This window comes from Canis lupus, unplaced genomic scaffold (assembly GCF_003254725.2).
Source record: "Canis lupus dingo isolate Sandy unplaced genomic scaffold, ASM325472v2 SANDYSCAFF101, whole genome shotgun sequence".
Taxonomy (NCBI): Eukaryota; Metazoa; Chordata; class Mammalia; order Carnivora; family Canidae; genus Canis; species Canis lupus.
This window is the reverse complement of record NW_026019482.1, coordinates 185,472-196,574: the sequence shown is the minus strand read 5'-3', so window position 1 is coordinate 196,574 and position 11,103 is coordinate 185,472. Positions and strand designations below refer to the sequence as shown.

Genomic DNA, 11,103 nt, shown 5'->3' with positions numbered 1-11,103 from the left:
ACTTATGTCTTGTACCTCCCACATGCTGACTGCCTGTACGCTTCACTTCCAAAGGATTTCGTTCGATACAGGACGCAAGTTTTGCAAGAAGCAAGTGTCTCTTAGTTCTATCCAGTGACTTCCTAGGAATTCCTCCCTCAGATGGGAGCTACATCCTAACTTCCAACCTGAGTACCTAGCTGAAGGCTCTCTCTCTGGGGAATTTCCTTCTGCGAGATGAGCTGACACGCAGTCCTTCCCAGTTCCACACTGCCTGCAGATGCAGTTACGAACATCCTCACTAGACATGTTTGTCAGAAGCTCATGGGACGCAAGGCCCAGCTGCAGGCTTCAATGATTGTGTCTCCAGGTGCAGTAGAGCGGTATTCATGGAACGTCCCGCCTTACAATGCTGCTACGTTCTCACGGCCATCAGAAGGAGCTAGTAGAATGCTGGCTTCTAGGCCTGCTTCCTTGTGAGAGCTGAGCTCAGGGAAGGACCCTCCAGCATCCTGCCTGCCCGTAGACATAACTGCTAATATCCTTATGTTAGGTGCTGGGAGAAGGCCGGGAAATACATGTGGAAGTGTCAGGCCTATACTCCCGCTTATGTGATTTGAATACAGCGATTTCAAACGGCCTTCCTCAAAGAGTGTATCTAGTTTCTAATTCCAATGTACGAGTGGGTAGCAGACATCTGCCTCCCAGGCGTACACACTTTTGAGAGTTGAGCTTATGGCCTGTACTTCCCACATCCTGCCTGCAGGTACACTTCGCTGCTAACAGGCGTAGGCTTGATGCGTGACTGAAGTGTTGTGAGAGGTAAGTGGAAAGTGCCGGCACACAAGACTAGTGCCTCCACGCTGAATCCAGCGATTTCCTAGTAATTCCTGTCTTAGACAGGTGCTACATACTAAGTTCCATACGTGAGAAGCTAGCTGAACCACGAGTCCAAAAGCATCTCTCTTCTGAGAGTTGAGCTCACACCCAGTCCCTCACAGTTCCCACTGCCTGCAGAATGAGTTTTGAACATCTTCACCAGAGATGTTTGTCAGAAGCTTGTGAGACGCAAGTGGAATACTGCAGGCCTGGAAGGTGTCTCCAGGTGCAGTAGAGTGGTATTCTTCGAACCTCCTGAGTTAGAAGACTGCTATGGTCTCACGGCCATTAGAAGGCAGCTAGTTGAAAGCTGGCTTCTAGGCATGCTCTCTTGTGAGAGCTGAGCTCAGGGCAGGACCCTCCCGCATCCTGCCTGCTCATAGTCATAGCTGCTAACATCTTTACGTGAGGTGCTGGGAGTGGTTGGAGAAATGCGAGTGGAAGTGTCAGGACAGTACTTATGTGAATCTGAGTTCAATACAGCGATTGCCAACGTCCTTGTTTAATTAGAGTGTAGCTCGGATATACCTCCCCTCGATGTCTAGCAGACATCGGCCTGCAAAGCATACACACTTCTGAGACTTGAATTTATGCCTTGTACCTCGCACATGCTGACTGCAGATACACTTCGCTCCTATCAGGCTGAGGCTCGATGCGTGACAGAAGTTTTGTCAGAGGTTAGTGGAAGGTCCCGGCCCACACGACTAGTGTCTCCATGCCCAATCCAGAGATATGTGAGGAACAGCTCTCTTAGATTGGTGCTACATACTAAGTTCCATACATGAGAAGCTAGTTGAACACAGTGTCCAAAGGGTACTTGCCTCTGAGACTTGAGCTCACCTCCAGTCCCTCACAGTTCCACTCAGCCTTCAGATGGAATTTTGAACATCCTCACTAGACATGTTTGTCAGAAGCTCATAGGACACAAGGAGCTAGCTGCTGGCTTCAATGCTTGTCTCTCCAGGTGCAGTAGTGTGGTATACATGGAACGTCCTGACTTACAGTGGTGCTACATTCTGAAGGCCATAACAACGCAGCTAGTAGAAAGCTGGCTTTGAGGCATGCTTCCTTTTGAGAGCTGTCTCAGGGCAGGACCCTCCCGCATCCTGCCTGACTGTAGACATAGCTGCTAACATCCTTGTGTTAGGTGCTAGGAGAGGTTGTGAGAAAAGCATGTGGAAGCGTCGGGCTTGAACTCACGTGTATCTGAGTTGAATACAGTGATATCCAACGGACTTCTTCAATCAGAGTGTAGCTATGTTCTAACTCCCATGTACGAGGGGTTAGGAGAAATCTGCCTCCCAGGCATACACACTACTGAGAATTGAGCTTATGATCTCTACCTCAACATCCTGCCTTCAGGTACACTTCGCTTCTAAAAGGCCTAGACTCGATGCGTGACGGAAGTGTGGTGAGAGGTAAGTGGAATGTCCCGTCACACAAGACTAGTGCCACCAAGGTCAATCCAGCGATTTCCTAGTAATTCCTGTTTTAGACTGGTGCTACATACTAAGTTCCATAGGTGAGAAGCTAGCTGAACACCTTTTCCAAAAGCAACTTAGTTTTGAGAGTTGAGCTCGCACTCAGTCCCTCACGGTCTGATACAGCCTGCAGAATGAGTATCAAACATCTTCACCATAGACTTTTGTCAGAAGGTTATGAGACGCAAGTGGAACAATGCAGACCTGGAAGGTATCTCCAGGTGCAGTAGAGTGGTAGTCTTGGAACCTCCTGAATTAGAATACTGCTACATTCTCACTGCCATAAGAACGCAGCTAGTTGAAAGCTGACTTCTAGGCATGCTTCCTTGTAAGAGCTGAGGTCAGGGCAGGACCGTCCCACCTCCTGACTGCCTGTTGACTTAGGTCCTAGCATCTTTATGTTAGGTGCTGGAAGAGGTTGTGTGACAAGCATGTGGAAGTGACAGGCCTGTACTCACGTGTATCTGAGTTCAATACAGCGATTGCCAATGTCCTTGTTCAATTAGAGTATACCTCGGTTCTAGCTCCCATCAATAACTGTCTAGCAGACATCTGCCCGTAAAGCATACACACTTCTGAGAGTTGAACTTATTCCCTGTACCTCCCACATGCTGACTGCAGGTACACTTTGCTCCTATCAGGCCTAGGCTTGAATCGTGACTGAAGGGTTGTGAGAGGTTAGTGGAAGGCGCTGGCCCACACGACTAGTGTCTCCAAGCCCAATCCAGAGATATGTGAGGAACTGCTCTCTAGGATTGGTGCTACACACTAAGTTCCATACATGGGAAGCTAGTGGAACGCAGTGTCCAAAGGGTACTTTCTTCTGAGACTTGAGCTCACCCTCAGTCCCTCACAGTTCCACACGGCCTTCAAATTATTTTTTTTAATTTTTATTTATTTATGATAGTCACACAGAGAGAGAGAGAGAGAGAGAGAGAGAGGCAGAGACACAGGCAGAGGGAGAAGCAGGCTCCATGCACCGGGAGCCTGACGTGGGAATCGATCCCGGGTCTCCAGGATCGCGCCCCGGGTCCAAGGCAGGCACCAAACCGCTGCGTCACCCAGGGATCCCCCTCCACACGGCCTTCAGATGAAATTTCGAACATCCTCACTAGACGTGTTGGTCAGAAGCTCATAGGACAAAAGGAGCTAGCTGCAGGCTTCAATACTTGTGTCTCTAGGTGCAGTAGAGTGGTATACATTGAACCTCCTGACTTACAATGTAGCTACATTCTCATGGCCATAAGAATGCAGCTAGTGGAAAGGTGCATTTGAGGCATGCTGCTGAGGATCAGAGTCACCCGTTCCAATTGAGGTCCAGTGGGGAATAGAGGAACCATGTCCTGATGATGCCCAGGTAGGGACCAGAGTCACCAGGTCCAGATGAGGCCCAGGTGGGGAGCATATTCACTAGGTCCAGGTGAGGCCCAGTTGAGGACCAGAGCCACCAGGTCTGGTTGAGGCCTAGAGGGGTACTAGAATCACCTGGTCCAGATGACATCCAGATGGGGACGAGAGTCACCAGGTCAGTGTGAGGCCCAGAGGGATTCCAGAGTCATCATGTCCAGGTGAGGCTCAGGTGTGGAACAGAGTAACCGGGTACCAATGATGCCGAGGTGAGGACCAGAGTCACCAGATCTGGGTGAGGCCCAGATAGGATCAGAGTCACCAGTTCCAGGTGAGACCAAGAAGGAGGCCACAGCAATCAGGTCCAGGTGTGGAACAAAGTCACCAGGACAGGTTGAGGCCCAGTTGGAGACCACATTCACCAGGTCCAGGTGAGGCCCAGGTGGTGATCAGAGTCACCAGGTCCGGGTGAGGACCAGGTAAGGACCAGATTCACCAGGTCCAAGTGAGGCCCACGTGGGGACCTGACTCACCAGGTATGGGTGAGGCCCAGGTGGCAACCCCACTCACCAGGTCCAGGTGAGGCCCAAATATGGATCAGAGTCGTGTTGTTCCAGGTGAGGCCAGAAGGAGACCACAGGAACCAGGTCCAGGAGAGCCCCATATGGGAACCAGAGCCACAAGATCCAGGTGAGGTCCAGGTGGAGACCACAATCACAAGGTCCAGGTGAGGCCCGGTAATGACCAGATTCACCAGGTCCAAGTGAAGCCCAGGGGGGGACCAGAGTCACCAGGTAAGGGTGAGTCCTAGAAAGGGAACCAGAGTAATCAGTTTAGTTTGAGACCCAGAGTGGGACCAGAGGTCCCCGATGAAAGTGAGGCCCAGGTGTCAAATAGAGTATCCAGGTCCCAATGATGCCTAGGTGAGGACCAGAGTCACTAGGGCCATGCAATTCCCAGATGAGGATCAGAATCACCAGGTCCTGGTGAGGCATAGAAGGAGACCACAGTCACCAGTATCAGGTGAGCCCCATGTCGGAACCAGAGCCACTCTATCCAGCTGAGTCCCAGGTCCATGTGAGGCCCACGTGAGGACAAGATACACCAGGTTGAATTGAGGTACAACTGGGGATAAGAGTCACCAGGTCTGGGTGAGGCCTAGGTGGGGACAAGATTCACCAGGTCTGAGTTAGGTCACAATGGGGATGAGAGTCACCAGGTCCAGGTGAGGCCAAACTGAGGACCAGAGTCACCAGATCCAGGTGAGGTCCATGTTGGAAAGAGAGTCACCAGGTCCAGGAGAGGTCCAGGTGGGGACCAGAGTCACCAGATCCAAGTGAAGCCCAGGTGGGGACGAGAGTCACCAGGAACAGATGAGGCCCAGGTGAGTACCAGAGTTACCAGGTACACGTGAGGCCCAGGTGGGGACCAGAGGCAAAGGTCCATGTGAGGCCGGCTGGGGACCATGGACAACGGTCTATGTGAGGTCCAGGTGTGGAACACAGTAACCAGGTCCAGGTGAGTCCCAGGTTGGGACCAGGATCACCAGGTACAGGGGAGGGCCTTGAAAGAACCAGAGTCAACTGTTCAAGGTGAGGCACAGGTGGCAACCAGGGTCAGCAGGTCCAAGTCAGGCCAAAGTGGAATTCACAGTCACCAGGTCAGAGTGAGACCCCAAGGGGGACCAGAGTCACCTGGTCCAGGTGAGGTCCAGTTGTGGAACACAGTAACCGGGTCTCAATTATGCCCAGTTGAGGATCATGGTCAACAGGGCCAGGTGAGGCTCAGATGGGGATCAGAGTCACCAGGTCCAAGTGAGGCCCATGTGGGGACCACAGTCACCATATCCAGGGTAGTCTCAGGTACAGACCAGATTCACCAGGTCCAGATGAGGTGCAGGTGGCAACCACACTCACCATGTCCCTGTGAGGTCCTAGTGGGGACCATAGTCACCAGGTACATTAGAAGCTAGAAACACTGTAGCCACCTGGTCCACATGAGGTCCATGTGGTAATGAGAGTCACCAGTTACAGGTGTGGTCGAGGTGGGGATCAGACTCACCCGGTCCAGTTGAGACCCAGGTGGGAACCATTGTCACCATCCAGGTGTGGCCCAGCTGAAGACCAGAGGTAACAGGTCCAGGTGGGTCCCTGTTAGGGAACAGTGTAACCATGTCCTGATGCTACCCAGGTGGGTAACAGAGACACCAGGTCCAGGTGAGGCCGAGGTGGGCACCAGAGACATGAGGTCCAGGTGAGGTCCCGGTGGGAACCACAGTCACCAGGTCAGGTGAGGCCATGCTGAGGATCAGAGTCACCAGTTCCAGGTGAGGCCCAGGTGGGGCCAGAGTCACCTGGTACAGAAGAGGTCAAAGTGAGGACTGAGTTACCAGATCCAGGTGAGTCCCTGTGGGGAATATAGTAACCATGTCCCGATGATGCCCAGGTAGGGACCAGAGTCACCAGGTCCAGATGAGGCCCACGTGGGGAGCATATTCACTAGGTGCAGGTGAGCCCCAGTTGAGGACCAATCATCAGGTCTGGTTGAGGCCTAGAGGGGTACTGGAATCTCCTGGTCCAGGTGACGTCCAGATGGGGACCAGAGTCACCAGGTCAGGGTGAGGCCCAGAGGGGTTGCAGAGTCATCATGTCCAGGTGAGGCACAGGTGTGGAACAGAGTAACGAGGTCCCAATGATGCCCAGGTGAGGACCTGAGTCACCAGATCTGGGTGTGGCCCAGATAAGATCAGAGTCATCTGTTCCAGGTGAGGCCAAGAAGGAGTCCACAGCAATCAGGTCCAGGTGAGGAACAAAGTCACCAGGACTGGGTGAGGCCGAGATCGGGACCAGATTCACCAGGTCCAGGTGAGGCCCAGGTGGTGACCTGAGTCACCAGGTGTGGGTGAGGACCAGATAAGGACCAGATTCACCAGGTCCAGGTGAGGCCCACGTGGGGACCTGAGTCACCAGGTGTGGGCGAGGCCCAGTTGGTAACCCCACTCACCAGGTCCAGGTGAGGCCAACCTGCAGGCCAGAGTCACCAGGTCCAGGTGAGGCCCTGGTGGGGACCGGAGTCACCAGGTAAATGTGAGGCTAGAAGGACATCACAGTCACCAGGTCCAGGTGTGGTTCATGTGGGAACGAGAGTCACCAGGTCCAGGTGAGACCCAGGTGGGACCACAGTAACAAGGTCCAGATTGAGGCCTAGGTGGGGCCCAGAGTCATCAGGGCCAGGTGAGGCCAAAGTGTGGAGCAAAGTTATCAGGTCCAGGTGAGTCCCAGGTGGGAACCAGTCACCTCGTCCAGGTGAGGCCCACAAGAGTAGTGCCTCCAAGCTCAATCCCGCGATTTCCTAGTAATTCCTGTTTTAGACTGGTGCTACATACTAAGTTCCATACTAGCTAATTGAACCCTGCATCCAACGGCAACTTACATCCGAGAGTTGGGCTCACACGCAGTCCCTCACAGTTCCACACTGACTGCAGAATGTGTTTCCAATGTCTTCACCAGAGATGCTTGCCAGAAGCTTGTGAGACGAAGTGGAATAATGCAGGCCTGGAAGGTGTCTCCAGGTGGAGTAGAGTGGTATTCTTGGAACCTCCTGAGTTAGAATACTGCTGCGTTCTGAGGGCCAGAAGAATGCAGCTAGTTGAAAGCTGGCTTCTAGACATGCTTCCTTGTGAGATTTGAGGTGAGGGCAGGACTCTCGTGCAACCTGACTGCCTGTAGACATAGGTCCTAACCATGTTAGGTGCTGGAAGAGGTTGTGAAAAGCATTTAGACAGTTTCAGGCTTGTAGTCACGTGTAACTGAGTTCAATACAGCGATTTCCAACAGCCTTGTTCAATTAAACTGTAGCTGGGTTCTAACTCCCATAAAAGAGTGGCTAGCAGACATCTGCCTGCAAGGCATACACGCTTCTCAGAGTTGAGCTTATGGCCTGTACCTCCCACAATCTGACGGCCTGTACGGATCGCTTCCACAGCATTCCGTTCTATGCGGGACAGTAGCGGAGTGAGAACCAAGTGTCTGCATTGTCAGTTTCACGACTACTGGACACCTGCCTCCAAGTGTTGCACACTCCTTTGGATGAGCTTATGGCTTGTTCCTCCCACATGCTGACCGCCTGTACCTTTCACTTCGAAAGGACGTCGTTCGATACGGGACACAAGTTTTGTGAGAGGCAAGTGTCTCCTAGCCGAATCCAACGACTTCTGAGTAATTCCTCCCTCAGAAGGGAGCTACATACTAACTTCCAAACCCGAGTACCTAGTTGAAAGCTGTCTCTCTGGGGAACTTCCTTCTGCAAGATGAGCTGACACGCGGTCCTTCCCAGTTCCACACTGCCTGCAGATGGAGTTACGAACATCCTCACTAGACATGTTTGTCAGAAGCTCATGGGATGCAAGGGCCAAGCTGCAGGCTTCAAGGTTGTGTCTCCAGGTGCAGTAGAGCTTTATTCATGGAACGACCTGACTTCCAATGCTGTAAAGTTTGGGTTAGGTTACGGGTTAGGGTTAGGGTTAGGGTCCTGTTTAAGCTTAGGGTTAGGGTTAGGGTTAGGGTTCATGTTAGGGTTAGGGGTAGTTTCAGCATTAGGTGTAGGCTACGGTTTAGGATTAGGGTTAGGGTACGGGTTAGGTTACGGTTTAGGTTATGGGTTGGGGTATGGGTTAGGTTACAGTTTAGGGTACGGGTTAGTGTTAGTGTTAGGGTTAGGGTACGGGTTAGGGTTAAAGTTAGGGTACTGTTTAGGGTTAGGGTTAGGGTTAGGTTACGGGTTAGGGTTAGGGATAGGGTAAGGGTTAAGGTTAGGATTATGTTAGGGTTAGGCTTATGGTTAGGATTAGGGATTGGGTTTCGTTAGGTTTAGGGTTGGGGTAAGGTTAGGGTAGGGTACGGGTTAGAGTTTGGGTTAGGGTACGGGTGAGGGTTAGGGTAAGCGTTAGGTTACGGGTTAAGGTTAGGTTTAGAGTTAGGTTTAGGGTTAGGTTTAAGGTTAGGGTATGGGATAGGTTTAGGTTTAGGGTACTGTTTAGCCTTAGGGTTAGGGTTAGGGTTAGGTTACAGGTTAGCGTTATGGTTAGGGTTAGAGTACGGGTTAGTGTTAGAGTTCGGGTTATGTTTAGGGTTCGGGTTAGGGTTAGGCTACGGGTTAGGGTTAGTGTTACGGTTATGATTAGGGTTCGGTTTAGGCTTAGGTTTAGGGTACAGATTAGGGTTAGGGTTAGGGTTAGGGTTAGGGTATGGTTTAGAGCTATGGTATGGATTACGGTACGGGTTAAGGTATGTGTTAGGGTACTGGTAACGGTTAGGGTTTGGGTTAGGTTTAGGGTACGGGTTAGGGTTAGGTTTAGGGTTTGGGTTAGGGTACAGGATAGGGTTAGGTTTAGGGTTAATGTTAGGGTTCGGGTTAGGGAACGGGATAGGATTAGGGTTTGGGTATGGGTTAGGGTACAGGTTAAGTTATGGTTTAGGGTTAGGGTATGGGTTAGAGTTAGGGTTCAGGTTAGGGTTGGGGTTAGGGTTAGGTTTAGGGTACGGGTTAGGTTTAGGGTTGCGGTATGGCTTAGGGTACGGATTAGGTTTAGGGTTAGGGTATGGGCTAGGGTTAAGGTACAGGAGAGTTAGAGTTAGGGCATGGGTTTGGGTTAGGGTTAGGGTTAGGGTATGGCTTAGGCTTAGGTTTAGGGTTAGTGTTAGGGTTAAGGTATTCGTTAGGGTTAGGGTTAGGGTACTATTTAGGGATAGGGTTAAGGTTAGGTTTAGTTTACGGGTTAGGGTTAGGGTTAGAGTTAGTTTACGTGTTAGGGATAGGGTTAGGGTGAGGTTTAGGGTTAGGTTAGGGTTAGGGTTAGGTTTAGAGATAGGGTTAGGGTTGTGATTAGTGTTAGGGTTAGGTTAGGGGTAGTTTTAGTGTGAGGGTACTGGTTATGCTTAGGGTTAGGGTAGGGTACGGTTTTGGGTTAGGGTACGGGTTAGGGGTAGTGTTAGGGTTAGGAGTTAGGGTTAGGGTTTGGGTTAGGGTTAGGGTTAGGTTTAAGGGTTAGGTTTAAGGGTTAGGGTTAAGGATTAATGTTAGGGTTAGGGGTTAGGGGTTCGGGTTCGGGTTAGGGTTAGTGGTTAGTGTTAGGGTTAGGGGTTAGGGGTTAGGGTTAGGGTTACTGTTAGGGTTAGGATTTAGGTTTAGAGTTTGGGTTAGGGTTAGGGTTAGGGTATGCTTTAGGGTTAGGTTTAGGGTTAGGGTTAGGGTTAAGGTACACGTTAGGGTTAGGGTACTGTTTAGGGTTAGAGTTAGGGTTAGGTTTAGTTTATGGGCTAGGGTTAGGGTTAGGGTTAATTTACGTGTTAGGGATATGGTTAGGGTGAGGGTTATGGTTAGGTTAGGGCTAGGGTTAGGTTTAGAGATAGGGTTAGGGTTATGATTAGAGTTAGGGTTAGGTTAGGGGTGGTTTTAGTGTTAGGGTATGGGTTATGGTTAGGGTTAGTGTAGGGTACGGTATAGGGTTAGGGCATGGGTTCGGGTTAGTTTTAGGGTTAGGATTAGGGTACGGGTTAGGGTTAGTGTTAGGGTACCATTTAGGGTTAGTGTACGGGTTAGAGTTAGGGTTGGGGTTAGCGTAAGGGTTAGGGCACGGGTTAGGATTAGCGTTACGGTATTGTTTGGGTTAGGGTCAGGGTTAGATTTAGGTTATGTGTTAGGGTTTGGGTACGGTTTAGGGTTAGGGTACGGGTTAGGTTTATGGCACAGGATAGGGTTAGGGTTAGGGTACCGGTATGGGTTAAGTCAGGTTTAGGTTTAGGGTATGGGTTAGGGTTAGGGTACGGGTTAGGGTTAGGGTATGGTTTAGGGTTAGGGTACGGGTTAGGGTTAGGGTACGGGTTAGGGTTAGTGTAAGGGTTAGGGTTAGATTACTGTACAGGATAGGGTTAGGGTTAGGGTACTGGTTAGGGTACAGTTTAGGCTTAGGGTTAGGTTTAGGGTAGGGGTTAGAGTTAGGGTACATGTTAGGGTTAGGTTTAGGTTATGGGTGAGTGTTAGGGTTAGGGTATAAGTTAGTGTATGGGTTAGGTTTCAGGTTAGGTTTAGGGTTAGGTTTAGAGTTAGTGGTTAGGGTTAGTGTTAGGGTGAGGGGTTAGGGTTAGGGTTAGGGTTAGGTTTAGGGTTAGGGTTAGGATTAGGGTTAAGTGTTAGGTTTAGGGGGTTAGGCATAGGGTTAGGGTTAAGGGTTGGTGTTAAGGGTTAGGGTTAGGGGTTAGGGGTAAGGGCTAGGGTTAGGGGTTAGGTGTTAGGGTTAGTGTTAGTGTTAGGGTTAAGGTTAGGGGTTAAGTTTAGGGTTAAGGGTTAGGGTTAGGGTTTGGGTTAGTGTTGGGATTAGGGTTTGGTTAAGGGTTAGGGTTAGGGTTAGGGTTGGGGT

At 50.8% G+C, this 11,103-nt stretch overlaps 1 long non-coding RNA gene across 2 annotated transcripts; it reads right to left on the bottom strand.

Annotated features, from left to right (window-relative positions):
• Positions 1 to 3,249: 3,249 nt before the first annotated feature.
• Positions 3,250 to 10,715, bottom strand: LOC125754762 (uncharacterized). 2 transcript variants are annotated; one of them, XR_007409575.1, is made up of 2 exons: positions 4,664 to 10,715; positions 3,250 to 4,493 (listed from the first exon to the last, which is right to left on the bottom strand). It is a non-coding gene; the product is annotated as an uncharacterized LOC125754762 (long non-coding RNA). The 2 variants fall into 2 exon arrangements; XR_007409574.1 differs by having other exon boundaries at positions 4,701 to 10,715.
• Between the last annotated feature and the right edge of the window lie 388 nt (positions 10,716 to 11,103).